The 21253-nt window shown below is 40.0% G+C and overlaps 1 protein-coding gene across 7 annotated transcripts in view; it reads left to right on the forward strand.

The window, feature by feature from the left end:
• MTUS2 (microtubule associated scaffold protein 2) overlaps positions 1-21253 on the forward strand; it is a 636712-nt gene that overhangs the window by 535295 nt on the left and 80164 nt on the right. The window lies entirely within an intron of this gene.

The following is a 21253-nucleotide window of genomic DNA, read 5'->3' on the forward strand; positions in this document are numbered from 1 at the left end:
GCTGAGAACAACAAGCGTTTATCACCCTACTAAGGATCAGGTATCTGGGAGAAACTTAGCCAGGAGAAGCTGGCGGTTCTGGCTCAGGATTGCTCACAAGGTCAGGCTGTTGTCAGAAGCTGCAGTCACGTCAAAGCTGGACTGGGACTGGAGAATTCTCCTCCAAGTTCACTCACCTGTTGGCAGACGTCAGATCCTTGCTGGCTGTGGACTGGAGGCTTCAGTTCCTCACCCCATGGGCTTTCCCTAGGGCTTCCCCCACCCACACTGCACCCCCAGCAACAGATCAGAGGGAGAATGAGAATGAGATGCTTAGGATGGAAGCCACAGGTCTTCTAACCTAACTTGGAAGTGACATACCATCACTTCTGCTGTATACTACTGATGACACAGACCAAACCTCATATGGTGTGGGACAGGACCACACCAAGTGTAATATCAGAAGGTAGGAATCACTGGGGCCATCTTGAAGGCCAGCTGCTGCATTCCCAAGAATGTTTTTGTATTTTTACCAGATAAATATTGATAACATAGAAAAGTATAGGTATTTGCCTATTTTTACTCTATATAAATATCATGCTGTAAGCATCATCCTACATACAAACTTATGTCTTTGAAATGTTTCCAGGTTGATACATTTAGATCTGATTCATCCGTTTTCTCTGCTGTATGTTTCACTGTATCAATATGCTGTAATTTAGGTATCCAGTACTTAACTGAAAGACATTTAGGCCAGGCACAGTGGCTGACGCCTGTAATCCCAGCACTTTGGGAGGCCGAAGCGGGCGATCACCTGAGGTCAGAAGTTTGAGACCAGCCTGGCCAACATGGTGAAACTTTGTGTCTACTAAAAATACAAAAATTAACCAGGCCTGATGGTGGGCGCCTGTAATCCCAGCTACTCTAGAGGCTGAGGCAGGAGAATTGCTTGAACACCAGAGGCAGGGGTTGCAGTGAGCTGAGATTATGCCATGGTACTCCAGTCTGGGCAACAGAGTGAGACTCCATCTCAAAAATAAATAAATAAATAAAAGACATTTAGATTATTTGGGTTTTCACTATTAAAAATGAGCTGAATTGTTTGTTGTTTTTTTTTTTTTTTGAGACGGAGTCTCGCTCTGTCACCCAGACTGGAGTGCTGGAGTGCAGTGGTGCGATCTCAGCTCACTGCAAGCTCTGCCTCCTGGGTTTATGCCATTCTCCTGCCTCAACCTCCCGAGTAGCTGGGACTAGAGGTGCCCGCCACAATGCCTGGCTAATTTTTTTGTATTTTTTAGTAGAGACGGGGTTTCACTGTGTTAGCCAGGATGGTCTCGATCTCCTGACCTCGTGATCCGCCTGCCTTGGCCTCCCAACGTGCTGGGATTACAGGGGTGAGCCACCGCGCCTGGCCTGAACGTTTTTAAACATGTCAAATTGTGCACCTATGCAAAAGTTTCTCTCCAAAGTATGTATCTAGACGCGGAATTACTGATTCAAAGTGTGCGTATAGCTTCATTTTTCTTATATTACCACATTATTCTCCAGAGTGGTTGTACTTATTTATTTATTTAGAGATGGAGTTTCGCTCTTATTGCCCAGGCTGGAGTGCAATGACGCGATCTCGGCTCCCTGCAGCCTCTGCCTCCCAGGTTCAAGGGATTCTCCTGCCTCAGCCTCCCAAGTAGCTGGGATAACAGGCACCCGCCACCACACCCAGCTAACTTTTTGTTTTTTTAGTAGAGCTGGAGTTTTCACCATGTTGGCCAGGCTGGTCTCCAATTCCTGACCCCAAGTGATTCATCCGCCTCGGCCTCCCAAAGTGCTGGGATTACAGGCATAAGCCACCACGCCCAGCCCTGATTGTTCTAATTTATACTTCTACCAGCTATATATGAATGTACCCTTACTCCACATCCTAGCCAAATGAGATATCATCAGACCCTAACTTTTGCCAGTCTGTTGGTGTGAATTGGTGTCATATTGTGGCTTTTATTTGCATTTAACTAATTATTATTTAAGAATTGACTGTGTTTTTGTATGTTTGTGGATTATTTGCCTTTCTTCTGAGAATTGCTTTTTCATATCCTTCGTTCTTTTTTCTATCATGTTATCTTTATCTTACCAATTAGAAATAGTTCTTACAATCTGGATACTAGTTTATTTGTGGATTATATATATTACAATCATTTTCTTCCAGTTTGTGACTTATCACTTCATTTTTAGTGTCTTTTCTAAACCAAACTTCTAATTTTAAGGGGTGTCAAATGTATCATTATTTTTCTTTATTGCTTGTGCTTTTTTTGTGTCTTGATTTAAAAAACACCCTCCCTAAAAAGGGCATAATGATATTTTGTTATAATATTTTTTAATGTTTTAACATGTTTAATTTCATGTTAATTTTCTTTTTTTTCTTTTTTTTTTTTAAAAAAAAAAACAGAGTCTCGCTCCATCGCCCAGGCTGGAGTGCAGTGGTGCATGGTCTCTGCTCACTGCAAGCTCCACCTCCTGGATTCACACCATTCTCCTGCCTCAACCTCCCGAGTAGCTGGGACTACAGGTGCCCACCACCACGGCCAGCTAAATTTTTGTATTTTTTTTAGTAGAGATGGGATTTCACTGTGTTAGCCAGGATGGTCTCGATCTCCTGACCTCGTGATCTGCCCACCTCAGCCTCCCAAACTGCTGGGACTGCAGGCATGAGCCACTGCACCCAGCCAAAAAGAATTTTTTTGACACAGAGTCTTGCTGAGTTGCCCAGGCTGGAGTGCCATGGTGCAATCATAGCTCGCTGTGGCCTCCATCTCCTGGGCTCAAGTGATCCTCCCGCCCCAGCCTCCTGAGTAGCAGGGACTATGGGCGCAGGCCACCATGCTCAGCTAAATTTTATTTATTTGTAGTAGAGATGAGGTCTTGCTATGTTGCCCAGGCTTGTCTTGAACTCCTGAGCTCAGGTGATCCTCCCCCCTTGACCATCCAAAGGGCTGGAATTACAGGTGTGAGCCACCACACCCAGCCCATGTTTAAGTTTTTAATATAACTGGAAATAGTTTTTGTTATAGGCTGAGGTAGATCATTACTTTTGTTTTCATATAGATAACCATTGTCCTAGCCTCATTTATTGAATAGCCCATCCTTTTCTCATGTGTGTGCAATGCAATCTATGTCATTTAGCAAGTTTCTACACATGTGTATCTTTCTACTTGTATATATACTAAAAACATGAGTTCATATTGAGACCTTGAATTCCAGTCCAACACCACAGTGTTTATTCTAGTGTGTCCCCTTTGCTTATTTTTAACTCAGTTTGTCAGCAGTGAGAAACACTTCTTTCTCCAACAATGAAAAACACGGCTGTTTTTACACACAATATACTTTTTTGCTCTATCCTAAACTAAGCACAAAGTAGTTTCAATTGTTCACCCACTTGTAGCTGGGCATGGTGGCTCATGCCTGTAATCCCAGAACTTTGGGAGGCCAAGGCAGGCAGATCACTTGAGGTCAGGAGTTCGAGATCAGCCTGGCCAATATGGGGAAACCCTGTCTCTACTAAAAATATAAAAATTAGCCAGGCATGGTGGCGCCTATAATCTCAGTTACTCAGGAGGCCGAGGCAAGAGAATCGTTTGAACCCGGGAGGCAGAGGTTGCAGTGAGCTGAGATCGCGCCACTGCCCTCCAGCCTGGGGGACAGAGTGAGACTGTCTCAAAACAAAACAGAAAACCAAATTATTCACCCATTTGTGTGTAGTTCTTATTGTTTTAGCCTCATATGCTATATAGTTAAGATACTGGTTTCCAAAGTTACTTAGGTTAATTTTTTTCTTCCCCATTTTCTTCAGTGTTGTTAATGTAATTCATTTGTTTTTAAAAAACAAAAGTTAGATGCATTTTATTCCCTTTTGGATTCCCCACACATCTGGGTTGATTTTTAGTGATTACTTTGATGAGTATGTGACACATTGGTTCCCCTATTGTTTCTGTTTCATTCTCACCAACCCCCTTGTGGTGGGATTAGTTGGTCTATCCCTGCTATCCAAAGGAGCAGATTCATGTTTATTTCCTTATGCTCTTTCTTACACAAAAGATAGGATACTACAGTGTAAATATTATTTTGCATCCTGCCTTCTTCGCTTTACAATATACTCTGGAAATCATGCCAGATAAGTTCATGGACATTTTCTTCTTTTTTTGTTTGTTTGTTTGTTTTTGTTTTTTAACAACCATAGTACTCCATTCAGTGACTATACCATAAGTTGTGGAACCATTCTCCTAGGAAAGGGCATTTAGGTTGGTTTTTCATATTTTGCAATTATAAATGCTGTAATGAATGACCTTGTGCTTTGTTAAAGATATATCTTCAAGGTAAAATCCTAGATATGCAATTTCTAGATTAAAAAGAAAGTACATGTATAGTTTTATTAGATTTTGCCAAATTCACCTACAAAAACTTGAACCAGTTTGCATTCACACCACATATAAGACTATTTCCTCAAACCCTTGCCCATTGAATATGCTGTTGTACTTTTCTTTTTTTTCTTTTTTTTTTTTTTTTTTGAGACAGAGTTCCATTCTTGTTGCCCAAGCTGGAGTGCAGTGGCACCGTCTCAGCTCACTGCAACCTCCGCCTCCCGGGTTCAAGTGATTCTCATGCCTCAGCCTCCCAAGTAGCTGGGATTACAAGTGCCCACCACCATGACTGACTAATATTTTTGTATTTTTAGTAGAGATGGAGTTTCACCATGTTGGCCAGGCTGGTCTTGAACTCCTGACCTGAGGTGATCTGCCTGCCTTGGCCTCCCAAAGTTGTGGGATTACAGGTGTAAGCCACTGTACGTGGGCTATAGTTTTAATTATAGCCAAATAGGTGAGAAATGGTATCTCAATGTTGTTTTAGTTTGTATTTTTCTAGTTATATGAAACTTAGAACAATTTTTATATGTTTAAGGGCCATTTTATATTTCTTGTAAGTTGTTGATTTTTCTGTTGGGTTTTTGATCCTTGGTTTTGTCATTTTGAAAGAGTTTTTTTATATATTACAGATATTACCCCTTTATCTATGATACATGGTGCAAACATTTTCTCCTGGTTTGTCAGTTATTTTTTGACTATGTCTATGGTAATTTTCATCATCCAAACTTATAAAAAATTACATAGTCACATTTATTTTATATTGCATATTCGTGTTTTTAGTCATAGTTAGAAAGTCGTTCCCACGCTGTTGGTTTTGTTTGTTTGTTTATTTGTTTGTTTGTTTTGAGACAGAGTCTCACCCTGTTGCCCAGGCTGGAGTGCAGTGGTGCGATCTCGGCTTAGTGCAGCCTCTGCCTCCCAGGTTCAAGCAATTCTTGTGCTTCAGCCTCCAGAGTAGCTGGGGCTACAGGAACATGCCACCACACCCAGCTAGTTTTTGTAATTTTAGTATAGATGGGGTTTCTCCATGTTGGCCCGGCTGGTGTGGAACTCCTGACCTCAGGTGATCCACCCGCGTTGGCTTCCGAAAGTGCTGGTTCACGCTCACAGGCATGAGCCACTGCGCCCGACCCCACACTATTGTTAAAAGAGAAATTAACTCATGGTTTTGGGGAGTTTTGTTTTGTTTTTGGTACTTGCATGGTTTTATTTTGAAATTTAGATCCCTTATCTATTTGGAGTTTGTTCCGGGGCACAGGGTGTGATGTAGACCTAATTTTATCTTTATTCAAATGGCTACCCAGCACTACTTATTAAAATGTTTATTTTTGTCTCAGTGATTTAAGATGCCAGCTTTATCTTATAATAAATTTCCATATGTCCTTAGGTCTATTTCTGAGCTTTCTGTTCTATTCCACCGGTCTATGGTATACACATAAGCCAGTACCACAGCGTTTTAATTATAGAGGCCTGTGGTATGTTTTAATGTCTGCTAGGTCGAGACCCCCTGCACAAATTTTCCTTAATTTTTCTGGATATTCTTGCATGTGTGTTGCTTTTGCCAAACGAACTTTAGTATCAATGTGTCTGACTCCATAAACCACAGATTTGTTGGTATTTTTGCAGAGATTACATGAAACTTATTTAGCCTGGTGAGAACTGACATCTTTATTTGTGATGCTGAGTCATCTTTCCAAGAACAGGAAATGATTTCCATTCATTTGTCTAAGTCTACTTTTTTGTCTTTTCAGACTCATTTAAAGTTTTCCTCAGAGAGAGGTTTTGCATATTTTTGATGAGCTTCTTCCTGTGTATTTAATATTCTTTGCTGCTTTTCTAAATTGGACTTTCTTTTCCATTGCGTTCTCTAAATAGTTCGTGTTTGTGCATATGAAGACTATTGATTTTTGTTACTTTTATATTTTGCTACCTTATGGAATTATTGTACTGTTTGAGTCAGTTTTATCATTGTTGATTTGTAGGGCTTTCTAGTTACATGATCATATTATGTAAAAATAGAGACTGTTTTACTTTTCTACCAAGTCTTATGCCTCTAATTAATTTCTCTTTTCTAATTCCATTGGCTGATACTACTAGTATAACATGAATAGTGGTGGAGACAGTAGGAATCCTTGCTTTATTCCTGATTTGAATGGAAATTCTTCTATTGTTTACACATTCAGTAAAATAGTGGCTTTGGAACTAAGGATTTTTATCAGGTTAAGGTGTTTTATCAAGTTAAGAAAACACTTCAATTCCTATTTTCTTGAGTGCTGTTAACTGGAATGGATATCAAATTTTTGTTGAAGACTTTGTCAGCATCTATGGAGATAATAATATTTTTCCCCTTAGATCTGTTGGTATTGGTTTTCTAATATGGAACCAACCTTAAATTACTGGCATAAGTACCAACTGGTCACAGTATATGATTTCCATTCTATGGTGTTAGATTGTGTTTGCTATGATATAGTCCTTTGCATCTGTATTCATGAGTGAGATTTCTCCAGTTTTCCTTTTTTCTACTCTTTTTGTAGAATTTCATCAGGCTTAGGTATCAAAATTAGGTCATACTTAATTATTAAAAGAATAAGGAAGGCCAAGTACAGTGACTCATACCTGTAATTCCCAGAGCTTTGGGAGGCTGAGACAGGAGGATTTCTTGAGCATAGGAATTCGAGACCAGCCTAGGTAACACAGCGAGACCCTGTCTCTTCAAAATATTTTTAAAAAATAACCGCGCATGGTGGCTTGTGACTGTAGTTCTAGCTACTCAGGAGGCTGAGGCAGGAGGATTGCTTGAGCCCAGGAGTTCAAGGTTATGCTGAGCTATGATCATGTCATGTATTGGCAAGTTGCATTCATTTCTGAAGGCTCTGAGGGAAAATCCACTTTCTCATCTTTACCAGCTTCACAGGCTACCCGTATTCCTGGAATCATGGCCCAAATCCATCTTCAAAGCCAGCAGCGGTTGACTTTTTCTCATATTACATGTCTCTGACACTGACTCTTTCCTTCCGTCTTCTATATTTAAGGACTATTACAATGACATGGGGCCCACTTTGATAATCCAGGATAATCTCCCTAGGTGAATTCAACTAATCAGCTAATCAGAACCTTAATTTTTTCTGCAGTTTTAATTCCTCTTTGGTGTACAACTTATAGGTTCTGGAGATTCAGACGTGGGTGTCTTTTAGGGGAAGGGGAACATTATTTTGCCTTCTGCATTTTTAAAGCTCAAGGGCAATTTATAGAACACTGGAACTATCTCATCTTTGAAGGTTTGGTAGAAGACTGTAGTGAAAATATTTGGGCCTGATGCTTTTTGTATGCAATAGTTGTTTAATAATTGTTTTTGTATATTATGGGAAATTTGCTTTATTTAAACTTTCTCTGATGGGCTCAATTTTGGGAGCCTATGTCTTTATTTAATACAGAATTTCAAATATATCTTATGGTTGTTAATTATTTTCTATTTTCCTTTGTCATTTATAATTTTTTAATTTGTGTTCTTTTTCCCTGTTCAGGATGGTTAGCGGTTGCTATTTTGTTAATGTTTTTCAAGTAAGTCCACTGGTTTTCTATTCTCTACTTTATTAATTTCTGCTTTTATCTTTATTATTTCCTTCTAATTGCTTCCTTTTGGTTCACTTGGTTGTATTCTAGTTTTTCAACTAGGTATTTAAGTCATTTATTTACTTTTTTATTTTTTACTTATGAAAGTGTTTCATTCTATGAATTTTCCTCTGACATATGCTTTAAATGCATCCTATATGTTTGGTTTTGGGAGTTTTTTTGGTTTTTTAAGAAATTATTTAATTTCAGTTTGTATTTTCCCTTTCACTCAAGAGTTGTTTAATAGGAGGCTTCCTAAATTTTTCACGTGGAAGATCTTTTTGTTTTTAGTTTTGGTTAATAATTTCTTTTTTCCTTTTTGCATTGTGTTCAGCGTGTTGTTTGTAATATTTCTAACTCATGGAACTTACTAATATTTTCTTTGTGATCAGTTTTGATAAATGGTTTCAAAGCACTTGATAAACAGGTATATTCACTGTTATCAAAGTATAAAGTTCAATATATAGCTATAAGATTTACATAATGGATTATGTTGAGGGTTTCTTAATCCACTTTATCCATTTTGAACCAAGAGTAGAAAAACTCCTTCATAAAGTTGGCTGCTGTGTTTTTTGGAGCATGAATATTTATAAGTGTTATATCTTCATCATGATTTTGGCTATTAGCATTAAAGGGTGCTAATTTTTGTTGTGTTTAACACTTTTAGTCTTGAATCCTTATTTGTTGGATATCAGATTGCTACCTCTGCTTTCTTGTTGTTTCCATTTTCCTGGAATTTCTTTATCTATCCATTTATAGTTTGCCTTCTTATTCACTTTGTTTTATATATCTTGGATGTTGTATATAGCTGAATTTTTTACATTGTGAGCCGAACTGAAAATGTGTTTCTTTCCATTGGTGATTTTAGTTCATTAGATTTATTGATATGGCTGATATGTTTGGTCTGAGTGTATCATAATGTTTTATAATTATATATATATATCTATCTCTAAAATGTCATATTTCTTGTGTTTCTTTTATATGCTTTACTCTTCAATTATGAAAAATGAAATTTAAGAAGTTTGTTATTGTTGTTGTTCTAGTGGTTTTTATATTTGCACCTTTTTTTAATGTCCATTGTCCCATTTTCTTAGTTAACCTTTGACCACCTACTTGCCAGATTTTATTTCATTTTATTGTGAGACAGAGTTTTGCTGTTGTCACCCAGGCTGGAGTGCAGTGGCACGATCTCGGCTCACTGCAACCTCTGCCTCCCATCAAGTGATTCTCCTGCCTCAGCCTCCCAAGTAGCTGGGATTACAGGCACTCACCACCACACCCCGCTAATTTTTTTGTTTGTTTGTTTTTGTTTTGTATTTTTAGTAGAAACGGGGTTTCACCATGTTGGCCAGACTGGTCTTGAACTCTTGACCTCAGGTGATCCACTCGCTTTGGCCTCCCAAAGTGCTGGAATTACAGGCGTGAGCCACCATGCCCAGCCACCAGTTTTTAACTATATCTTCAACTCCCACCTGTTGCCTCTACAACAGCCAACAAGCTTATTTTACTCTCTTTATTCTGTCTTCCATCCCTTAGCCAGTTTTTAATTGCATTGTTTCTATTTGTCAAGACATATAGCATTTGTACATTAGTCTTCAACCTTCATTTTGACTTTTTGTCTTAGATCTACAATTATATATATATAGCATACATATATATGCTAATATCAGTCCTTTTTCTGATATATATAATATATAGAGCATATATATATGCTTATATCAGTCATTTTGCTGAAAAATTTCCAGTCACTTATTAGGCGAATAAAACTCATACACCATCCAGTTCCTCAAGAAAAAACTCACAGTTTCAAGATTCCCTAAGGTTTTGTGTGTTCCGCACTTTTTCGATAGCCTCTATACTTGGGACAACTTAACTATATAAAATGAAGATTCACATTTTCTTTCATTGAGCTGGTTTTTGTCTGTTGGTTTTAAAATACTGTTCTATTGTTGTCTTGCTCTGAATATCTAATACTTTTGCCCTTGTAATTAAGTGACCTATTTCCCTAGAGGTTTTGTTTTGTTTTGTTTTCAGTCTCTGAATTCTAACAGGTTTATTAAGTCTTAGAGTTGCTAACTCTGGATTAACTTTCCCAAGTACCCAGTGGACCCTTTCAATAGTAAGTTTCAATGATCTGGAAAGTTTGCTTATATTATAGTCTCAAGCATTTGTATTGGTCCATTTTGCATTGCTGTAAAGGAATGCCTGAGGCTGGATAATTTCTAATTGAGAGGTTTATGGCTCACAGTTCTGCAGGTTGTACAGACGTGGTGCCTGCATCTGTTTGGCTTTGGGTGAGGACCTCAGGAAGCTTACAATCATGGTAGAAGGTGAAGGGGGAGCCAGTGCATCACATGGAGAGAAAGGGGGCAAGAGAGAGAAGGGTGAGGTGCAGGCTCATTAAACAACCAGCTCTATACGAACTCCTTACCATGGGGAGGACTCCAAGCCATTCATGAGAGATTCGCCCCCATGACCCACACGCCTTCTACCAGGCCCCACCTTTAACACTGGGGACCACATTTCAACAGGAGATTTAGAGAGGATGAAATCCGAACTATATCAGTATTGTTTTATTTTTTTCTTTTCAGATAGTCTAATTATGTATTAATCCTTCTTTATCTGTTTTCCATTTTCTCTGTTTTCCCTGTGACCTTTGATATTCTTTTATTTTTCTCATTTTTATGTTCTTGATGGTTTTCCTACCTTTTAAAATGCCCCTTAGTAAATTTTCATGTTAGTTTATCTTACTCTGGGCACCTTGTAATTCAATCTTCATTTTCGAGATAACTTTGTTATTTTCTTTCATTGCTTTCCTAAATTAATCAACTCTTTAGTGTATTTTTGTTCTTTGTCCCATTTCTATTCTTCATTTTGTATTTTTTATTCGAGATCTTTCTTCATATCCCAAATGCCAGTTTTAGTACATTTAACTCATTTTGAATGTTCTTGCTTCATGGCTGTTTTCTTGGAAAAAATTTTCAACAGTTGAGATGTGTTGGATATTATTTTCTAGTTCTTTGTAATAACTCTGTATCTGTTTATTCAGTTTTTTTCATTTATTTTTGTAGTATTGGGCTGCTTTTTAAGATTCCTAATTTGGTGCCTTTTGTCATGGAACAAAGTCCAGACTTTTTAGTGAAGTTGGGGGGTGACTGGAACAAGGGATTTATACCTTTCGATTTTTTGGTGCTCTTTTATCTTGCCTACATTTCCTGACCTGAGCTAAAACTCTGTTGATCACCTGACCTCCGTAAGCCCCTACTCTAACTGGTAGGCCACAGCGATGTTAGGGGTCTCCTGGAATTAGTGTCAGTTTAGAGCCAGTGTCCAATAGTCCCTGAAAAATACGATTATTTCTTTTCCCCCAGTGAACAATTACCTCAGTAAAAAGGAATAGGTCCCTTTGGCAGAGGCCGGAAAAAAGATTACATTTTTCAGTTGAAATTTTCAGTAGTGTATTGGGGTCCTTGAGGAAGGGATTTCCTCAAGGATATCCAGCTTCCCCTTCATTCAAAGAATTCTGAGTCTGTAAACCGGCCCAAGTCTGGGAATTAATTGAGTGGCCATGACTCTCTGTTTTTACAAAAGGTTAAGGTTAGACTTTGTTCACTTGACCCAGAACTTTTCTGCTCATACGGATCAACTAAGAATTTAATTGGCTTCCTATCTATTTCACTTCTAGGAATATCATTGATCAGCTAGCCAGCTTCCATAGTTCTGCATAAGTTAGACTATTCTGATTGCTGTTTGGACTCTGCTGTCTACGACAGTAACCATACCTATCTTGCCTTTAGCAGTTGAGTGCCACCACCTGGCCCCTGCTTTCCTGGGATTCAGTTACCCCCGCTGCATTTAGGTTTCCCAGTCCAGTGACTGTGAGGTCTGACTTACAGAGAAGAAGGATCACAGAGTTCTTCTAAGATGTTGGAGCTCCCTTCACAAATGTATTTCTCACAGTTGTGGTGAAATGTCTGCCTTCTAGACCCTCCCCGTGTGGGTGGGTAGGTCTCAAGTGACAAATCCATTCTGACATGCCAGTCTCTCTCAGCTTTTGAATCCCTTCCTCTACATTAAACCAAGGCATGGCCAGCACGTTCAGTTCACTCACTATGGGCTACCTTTTGGTCTGTGTTTCAGCCAGGCAAACTGTTAGAACCCTTTTGGACTCCTGAAACTGCAACATTAAATGCAGAATCTTTGCTTAGTGAGCCCATTCAGTAAATTCAGCCTGACCCAACTTTATGTTTCTTCCACCATTATTCCTTACACTTAGTGTCCATCTTTATACATGTTCCTTGGAATTCTGCCTGTATAAATTAGAAAAATCAAGTAGTTCCTTTGGAATGTCATACCCCTCATGGGTCATACATTGTACCTCAACTTCAGTCACCTGCTGGGACTCGAGTCTCATTATAGGTCTAGAAGCAAAGAGGAGTGGCAGGGTGGATCCTGGGGAGAGTCAATGTTGTCTTGCACAGCACCTGCCTCAAGAGAGACCATTACAGTTTCCTCAAGTAGTGCAGGGTTAATTCACTCAGAACAGAGGTGGACAGGCTGGAGGTGGAGAGGTTGATACCACTGACGGTGGGAAGGTCGTTTTCTCTGGGGTTAGGGAGGCCACTTCCATTGGAGATGGAGAGACCAGTTCTGCCAAGGCTGAGGAGACCTCTTCCACTGGCAAAGAACACTCAACAGAATGTAGGGACTCCATGTCCTCGGTTTCATCAGAGCCTTCCCACATGTCTCCATCCCAGTTCACAGGCTCCCATTCTTTCCAAAGCAGTGCTTTCACTTTAACAGTAGACAATAGCTACTGTAGCTGGGGTTCAACTTGTGTTGTCATTCAGCCAGTGGCAGAATGAAATTTTTTGTTTGAGTTTCAGCAATGTCAGCCCTGCAGTTAAAAGGATAAGGGTCTTCTTCAGGACACATGTAGAAGTGCTTAGGTTCTTTAGGCAATACTTGAGCTGGGAATTTGAATCCCTGAGCTCATCCTTTTCTTGCACTACTGTGTCTAGTGACATTAGAGCAACCAGCCAATATCAGTATGTTCATTAATGTAAAAAAAAAAATTGAAACTGTCATATACAGAGGCAGCCTTGCTTCTTATAAGTGGCTAATAAGGAGTATCCAATGCTGATATTTTGCATCTTTCCATAAACAGTTCAGCTGTGGACTATCAATGCTCTCTTTTCTACTGGAAATAGAATCATTAGCATCTTCAAATTTAATCAAATTAGAGAACTGTTCCAGAAACCTTATATACTAGATAGTTTTATCTCCATCTTATAGAGAAGAAAACTGAGGCTCTGAGACAGTTAAGTAACCTACCCAAAATCACCCAGCTGAAAATCGAACTGAAATCTATCTGATATCTATGTTGAAACTGCTCTTTTTTTCTTCCATTCTTTCTTTCTTTTCTTTTCTTTTCTTTTTTTTTTTTTTTTTTGAGGCAGAGTCTCACTCTGTCACCCAGGCCAGAGTGCAATGGTGCGATCTCAGCTCACTGCAAGCTCTGCCTCTTGGGTTCAAGCGATTCCTGCCTCAGCCTCCCAAGTAGCTGGGATTTCAGGCACCCACCACCACACCCGGCTAATTTTTGTATTTTTAGTTGAGAGAGGGTTTCACCATGTTGGCCAGGCTGGTCTCAAGCTCCTGACCTCAAGTGATCACCTGCCTCGGCCTCCCAAAGTGCTGGGATTACAAGCGTGAGCCACTGCACCCAGCCTCCATTCTTTCTTTATAGCAACAGTCACATTGTTTGTTGATTTTCAGCTTATGGTTCACTGCGATCATCCTTTCTGTCTAACATATGTCAAATAGACAGATGCACTTGGGGGCTCTACCAGCTGCTTCCCATCCCTCTATCCGATTTTACCTATCAATTATCCAATATTGTCCAACGTATTTATCCAGCTAGTAAAGATAATTTTGAATTTCACTTCTCTTATGAGAGTAGTCAGCTCCTCTGAATATACAGAAACTTAAGGAGGCTGCCTCTCTTGCAGTCATCCTAGTCACTGACTTAAAAGGGAAAAAAAGGGTACTGTCAAAGACTAACAGACAAGAAAAAAAAAGATTATCTTCCATCAGTAGCAACCTTCCTATTTGGGTATTATAGAAAAGTGAAATTTTTTTAGTTCTCGTTTGACAAGTATCTGAGAACATATCTCAGAACAAAAACACATATGCCATTTCTCTCTTCTTTTTTCTCTCTTAATTTTCTAAATCCTGGTTATTACATCAAAGGTGCTTCAGAGTATCTATTGTCTGTGTGTGGATGATCATAACCACCCGTCATTCCCAGTTTAAAGATTTCTGTTTTCTATTTTCCCTCTGCAGCCTATTCTCACCTCTTTAAAATCTAGATGGATTGTGTTTGGTAAAAGCTACGCATATTTTCCTGGCCCTGGCAGTCCCCTTTGCTAAGATCCAGCCCTAGAGCTCCTGCTCATACTTTAGATGCATGGAAAAAGGAGGGGTCTGGATGGAGGAACCCAAATAAACAGATGGTTGCCTTGGCAATCTGTAAGAGACTCTTTCATGATCATTTTTCATGGTTTTCTCTTGAAATAAATAGTGAGACTGCGATATAGTTTTTAACTCTTTGACCTCCTGCAAATGGTACCAAGGTTCACAAACTGCATAGAACACCAGAATGCCTCTGCCACAGAGCTACCTTTGGCTTTGACTCCTTCAAGGTCCTATCCTGCATTGCCCTAGGAAATGTTCATGGAGACCTATCTTCGAGGCAGATTCCAGGTGTCCTGGGTGTAAACATGAGTGTGGCATAGCAAGGAGGCTGTGACACTTTGTAGAAGACAAAGGTAAACAATTATTATGATATCGGGCAGGAAATCCTGGGGCAAGAGCATATGGAATGCATGAAATCCCAGAGAAAGAGGGAATTCACTCCAAATTGGAGGGTTGGGCAGAGCCCTGGAGGAGGCGAGGTGGTGCTAAGGAGTACTGGGGAGCAGAGTTTAAGCCAAGGAAACTTGAGCCTGACTAGCATGACAAAGGACAGGGAGGGAAAGGAATTCCAAGTTTAAGGAAGACAGAGAAATAGAACTAATAAAATTGAACATTTTAACATTGACCTGCATGTTTCTACTATGTCAGTTTTTAAGTTGTTTGTATATTTGTTTGTAAATGTACTTTTTATAAAGCATTGAAATAGAGGCTCTTGCTGTAAGATAGAGAAATGTGGGGCAATTCCATTTATATGTTTGAATTTCCTTTTACATTTTCCTATGCCTAGATTCCTTATCCAGGTCATCACACAAGCCTGAAGTTCTATAGGCCTTGTAGATGAAAGGCTTCCAAATTACAATGCGGTTAGTAAAGCACAGTGGCTTAAGACATAAGCTTTAGAGTTAGACTTGAGTTCATGACCCCACATAATCACTTCCTGGCTTTATGTACACCTGACAGGTTGTGCAACCTCAGAGCCTCATTTACTCATCTGTAAAATGGAGATGATAATAGTGCTTATCTCACAGTTTTGTGAGAGTTACGTGAGATACAGTGCGCAAGCCGTAAGCACAGGGCCGGGCATCTATTGTCGACCAGGTAATGCTTATCATTAGTTATTGCTCCAGAACACAGTGTTCATAAAGTTTTCTCCAAGGAGACCCACCTATGGCTTTCCTATGACTTTTCTAAATGTTTGTTGCTACTTCAATGCAAGAAAATATGCCAGGAGTAAAAATCACCTCAAACTTTTTTAAATATTGGGAGCCAAAATGTCCCAAATTTCATAAGCCTGTGAGATCATGGTTTTTTTTTCTTTTCTTTTCTTTTCTTTTTTTTTTTTTTTGAGACAGTGTCTCGCTCTGTTGCCAGGGCTGGAGTGAAGTGGCATGATCTCAGCTCACTGCAATCTCTGCCTCCTGGGTTCAAGCGATTCTCCTGCCTCAGCCTCCCGGGTAACTGGGATTACAATTTTTAGTAGAGACAGGGTTTCACCACGTTGGCCAGGCTGGTCTCGAACTCCTGACCTCAGGTGATACCTGCCTTGGCCTCCCGAAGTGCTGGGATTACAGGCGTGAGTCACTGCACCCGGCCCATGGTTTATTTTTATGACAAATTACAACAGTCTAAACCTTCATTGTGTTTGCCTTTAAGTTTATTCTTTCTTCAGGTATCCAAGCATTGGGGTGAGTCCCTGGAGAATTTTTATTCAGAGGGGACCTCCCTATCTGGCCTGTAGCCAGCTGCCATATTATCAGGACCAGTTTATCTCCCTCAAAATGAATTTCTCTGAGCGTTTTTGCTTTACCTAGAATTTAGGCCCCAGCCTCTGAAAGCTCCAAGAGAAGGAGTTGCTTCCTTCTCACCCCAGCCCAAGGCCACATGCTGATTTCTTCAGTGACTTCTTCAAAGGACATTTTGTCTGTGGGAAGCCTTACTTCCTTCAAAGGAAATCTCGCTCGCTTCATGTGGCTCTCAAAAGACAAGAAACAGCACCCATTGCTTGTGGTACCTAATTGTCATTCCCAGCTAGACGGAACTAGGGCTCTTAGCACGGATAGATGACTCCACAACTGGAGGAGGAAATACACGAGATGAGCCTAGGATATCTTGTGTCAGGAAGCAAGGAAGGTAGACAAGTGAGGTGTGCCAGAAGGACAGAGGGGCCAAAAAGAAGGGCTGCAGGCCAAAGCGGGGATACACTGAGCATCTAAAAACGGTAATTAGTGCAGTGGACTCAAACATATTGTGTGTGTCGAAGTAAAAACATGAGTTTATAATGATGTTTCTAAAAGGTGAGAGGAAACATCTCAACAACAGCCTTACTGGGTACCATTTCCACACCAAGTCTTTATTCAGGAAATTGGCACTTAAAAGGTAATGATTAGGCATTTATCCTGTCCTTCCTGTACAAACTGTATTGCAGGAAATTAAAATTGCCCTAGTTGTACAAACATATAGTTAGTTAGAATAAGTTCTAGTGTTCGATAGCACAGTGGGTGACTATAATTAACAGGTTTTTTTTTGTTTTTTGTATTTTTTTTTTGAGATGGAGTCTCGCTTTTGTTGCCCAGGCTAGAATGCGGTGATACAATCTCAGCTCACTGCAACCTGTGGCTCCCGGGTTCAAGGGATTCTCCTGCCTCAGCCTCCTGAATACCTGGGATTACAGGTGCCTACCACATGCCCAGCTAATTTTTCTTTTTTTTGTTTTTTGGTTTTTTTTTTTTAGTAGAGGTGGGGCTTCACCATGTTGGCTAGGCTGGTCTCAAATTCCTGACCTCAAAGTGATCTGCCCGCCTTGGCCCCCATAAGTGCTGGGATCATAGGTGTGAGCCACCATACCCGGCTAACAATAATGTATTGTATATTTCAAAATAGCTGCAAGATAAGATTTGGAATGTTCCTAACACAAGGAAATGATAAATGTTTGGAGTGATGGATGTCCTAATTACCCTGATTTGATTATTCCTTATTGTATGCATGTGTGAAAATATAACATGTACCCCATAAATATGTATAAATATGTATCAATTAAAAATGTATATCAAAGAAAGTCACCCCAGTTGAAGAAAAATTCTTTTTTTATATAAAAATTCCATCTAATAAATGCACAAAGACCAAAATAACGAGAACATTATGTTGCAGTCCCCAGTGAAATAATTGATTCAGGTAATAATTATTAACAAATGAATCCATTATATAAAAGGCTGATGGGAAACTTTACAATGGAGATGAGGCTATCACATCCTGATCCACTGTAGCTCACTAAAATTGGAACACCCAGACGTGGTGTGCTTCCCGACGGAATGCAACATGAAGCGCACAGCGTCACCTCTGAGATGTTATCCCCAAAACTGAACTTGAATCTAACCCAGATTTGAGAGCTAAATTTCACTTAAAGGGATGCAGGAACAGGTGAAGTGACATTACAAAGAAACAAAGAGGCACCTCCAGCATGTAGGACATTCGACAGGGTGGCTGACCCAGTTTCTGAGCAAGTCAGTGGCATGGCAGTGAAAGGAGAGGAGGGGTGGGGATTGCTCTTCATAGGAGACCGAAGATACTTAAAAGCTGATGTAATACATGGACCTAGTTTGAATCCTGATTCAAACAAAGAAACCAGAAAAAAATTTTTTTTTTTTTTTTAGAAACCAGCAAAATTTTTTTATGAGCTGGGTATTGGATACCAAGGAATTATTGTCACTTTTATTGTTTTAATGGCATTGTGGTTATGTAAGAAAATGTTCATAATTTTTAGCAATGCATACTAAAGCATGTAGGGTTTTGCTTAGAAATACTTTACCATAGAAATATTATAACAGACCGGGTGCAGCAGCGGCTCACACCTGTAATCCCAGCACTTTGGGAGGCCAAGGCAGGCAAATCACTTGAGGTCAGGAGTTTGAGACCAGCCTGGCCAACACAGTGAAACCCCGTCTCTACTAAAGTACAAAAATTAGCTAGGCGTGATGGCCCACACCTGTAATCCCAGCTACTTGGGAGGCTGAAACCGTAGAATTGCTTGAACCTGGGAGGTGGAGTTTGCATTGAGCTGAGATGGCACCACTGCACTCCAGCCTGGGTGACAGAGTGAGACTCTGTCTCAACAAAAAAACAAATAAAAAAACAGGAAAAAAAAAAAAAAGGAAAGAAATACTTTAACAAAGAAAAAAGAAAGACAAGGCACAAGTGAGAATAAGGTAACAGTCTTGGTAATTGCTGAAGTGGGGTGATGGGTATATGAAGAAAAAGTAAAAAAATAAAAACAAAAAATGATAGATGAAACAAGTGTGCCCACAGCTTTGATGACTGTTGAACCTGGAAATAGGGATGTGAAGACCTTTGGTATTTAGCTCTATTTTTCAATATGTTTGAAATTTTTGTAACATGTAAACTAAACAAGGCACAATTCTAGAACATGAATACATTTCTCAAAATCTAGGTCATGTGCACTGAGATCATAGTACATGTGCGATTTCAACAATGTAGGAAAGACTGGACTACGGAAGTGCCGTGCCCTTCAGTGCCCTCTGTGCCCAAGAAGAGAAGCTGAAAACCGCCTCTGTGTAGATCCTCCAGTCTCACACTAATCTCCTGGGAGCAACTGGTTAGCAAGAGCTCTCGTACATCTCCTAAGAATACGAAGTAATTTTCTAGTATGGTGCACTCTAACCTCTAATTTAGAATAAAACTGTTTCCTAAGAGGACCTATCTTCAGGAAGACAACTGAGCTGGAAGAAAGCATTCTTTAAATCAATGTAGGGTGCATAGCTTTGCGGCCTTCCCACCCCGCCTGGCTCTGTCCACAATAGGGCTTTGCTCTGTCTTGATTTAATCCATACCTGCAGCTCAGGAACTCTTGCCTCCAGGTAAATGCAAGCTACCACTTCTCTTTTAGAAAACCTGTGCGCGGTGGCTCACGCCAGTAATCCTAGCACTTTGGGAGGCCGAGGCAGGCAGATCATGAGGTCAGGAGATCAAGACCATCCTGGCTAACACAGTGAAACCCTGTCTCTACTAGAACTACAAAAAATTAGCCGGGCGTGGTGGCGGGTGCCTGTAGTCCCAGCTACTCGGGAGGCTGAGGCAGGAGAATGGCGTGAACCTGGGAGGCGGAGCTTGCAGTGAGCCGAGATCGCGCCACTGCACTCCAGCCTGGGTGACAGAGTGAGACTCCATCTCAAAAAAAAAAAAAAAAAAAAAACCTGTGATAAAATATAACAAAAAATTCCCCATCTTAACTATTTTTTAGTGTACAGTTTATCGTTAAGTACACATGATCCTCAGCTTACAACGGGGTTACGACAGTGCACTTTCAACTTAACGGTATTTTCAATTTACCAGGGGTTTATCCTGCTATAGCTCCATGGTAAGTCAAGGAGTCTTCTGAATGTGTCACGTCGTCGTAAAGTGGAAGTCATAAATGGAACCATCATAAGTGGGGAACAGTCTGTATATTCGCATTGTAGTGTGAATCCAGAACTCTTCATCTTCTAAGACTAAAACTCTGTATTCATTCAGCCATTCCCTACTTCTCCCTGCCTCCAGCCCCTGGCAACCACCATTCCACTTTCTGTCTCTGTGAACTCGACCACTCTAGGTACTTCATATAAGTGGAATCATATAGTATTTGTACTTTTGTGACTGGCTTATTTCACTTAACATGATATCCTCAAGTTTCATTCATCCTAAGATGAATTTAGATTAGTTAGGCATGTTTTGTAGCACCTGTCAGATTAGTTAGGCATGTTATGTGGCACCTGTCAGAATTTCCTTCCTTTTTAAGGCTGACTAGCGTTCCACTGCATGCATACACCACATTAAGTTTAGCCATTCATCTGTTGGTAGACATTCTGGTTGCTTCCACCTTTTGGCTATTGTGAATAATGCTGCTGTGAGCGTCGGAGTATACTAAGCCACCACTTTTTGCAACATAAAGTTTTTCTCACCGATTTCAAAAGCCCTAGGAACAGCTTTCAGCACAGGTTCGAGCTTAAGGTACTGTGAGCTTCTTTCCCTCTGAGAGGTCTCCGCAAGCTCATTGCCAAAGAGCATTAGCCTGAGTGAGCGGGAGGCAGCTCTGGACCTCACATCACAGAGCCCAGATGGGGGGCCCTGCCTTTTCCCTGGCACACTGTTTTAAAACAGTAAAAATAAAACATGCTCATGAGAGGGTAAAAAGTGGACATTCACTCCCTCCTGGTTCCCATTCCTCAAGGATTGGCTACTGTTACATGAATGTGTGACTCTTTCCAAAGCTTTACTCCAAACATATGCACATGTGTATGTTTGCTTTGCTTTTTATAAAAGTTTGCTTTCTCAGTCAACAATGTATATCATCTTTCCATATAATAGAAAGGCATTGAAAATCTAAAATATTCCCCATTTTTGTGCTGTTACCAGCGATGCCTAATTGAAGATCCTTATGCATACATGCTTGTATATGTATGTATTATTATAGCATAGACGTGCAAATGTTGGGTCAAGGCGTGTGTACATTTAATATTTTGATAGGTACAGCCAAATCGCCTTCCTGAAGGATTATGCTAATTTACCTGCTAGCTTGAAAGAAAGGTTTCCATTTATTCTTTCAAGTCTAAGGCAAACATTCCAGTCTGTTCCTATTTGATCACTAAGTACTTGCCTTTCTCCGAGCCTATACTACTTAATTAAAATCTGCTTGGAAAATCTCAGTTAAGTTAGTAAAATCATCTAGTTTTAACAACTATTGTCTGTTTACAGCCTTAGGCAGTTTAGTGGGCAAAAACGTA

Source organism: Chlorocebus sabaeus, chromosome 3, assembly GCF_047675955.1.
Source record: "Chlorocebus sabaeus isolate Y175 chromosome 3, mChlSab1.0.hap1, whole genome shotgun sequence".
Classification (NCBI taxonomy): Eukaryota; Metazoa; Chordata; class Mammalia; order Primates; family Cercopithecidae; genus Chlorocebus; species Chlorocebus sabaeus.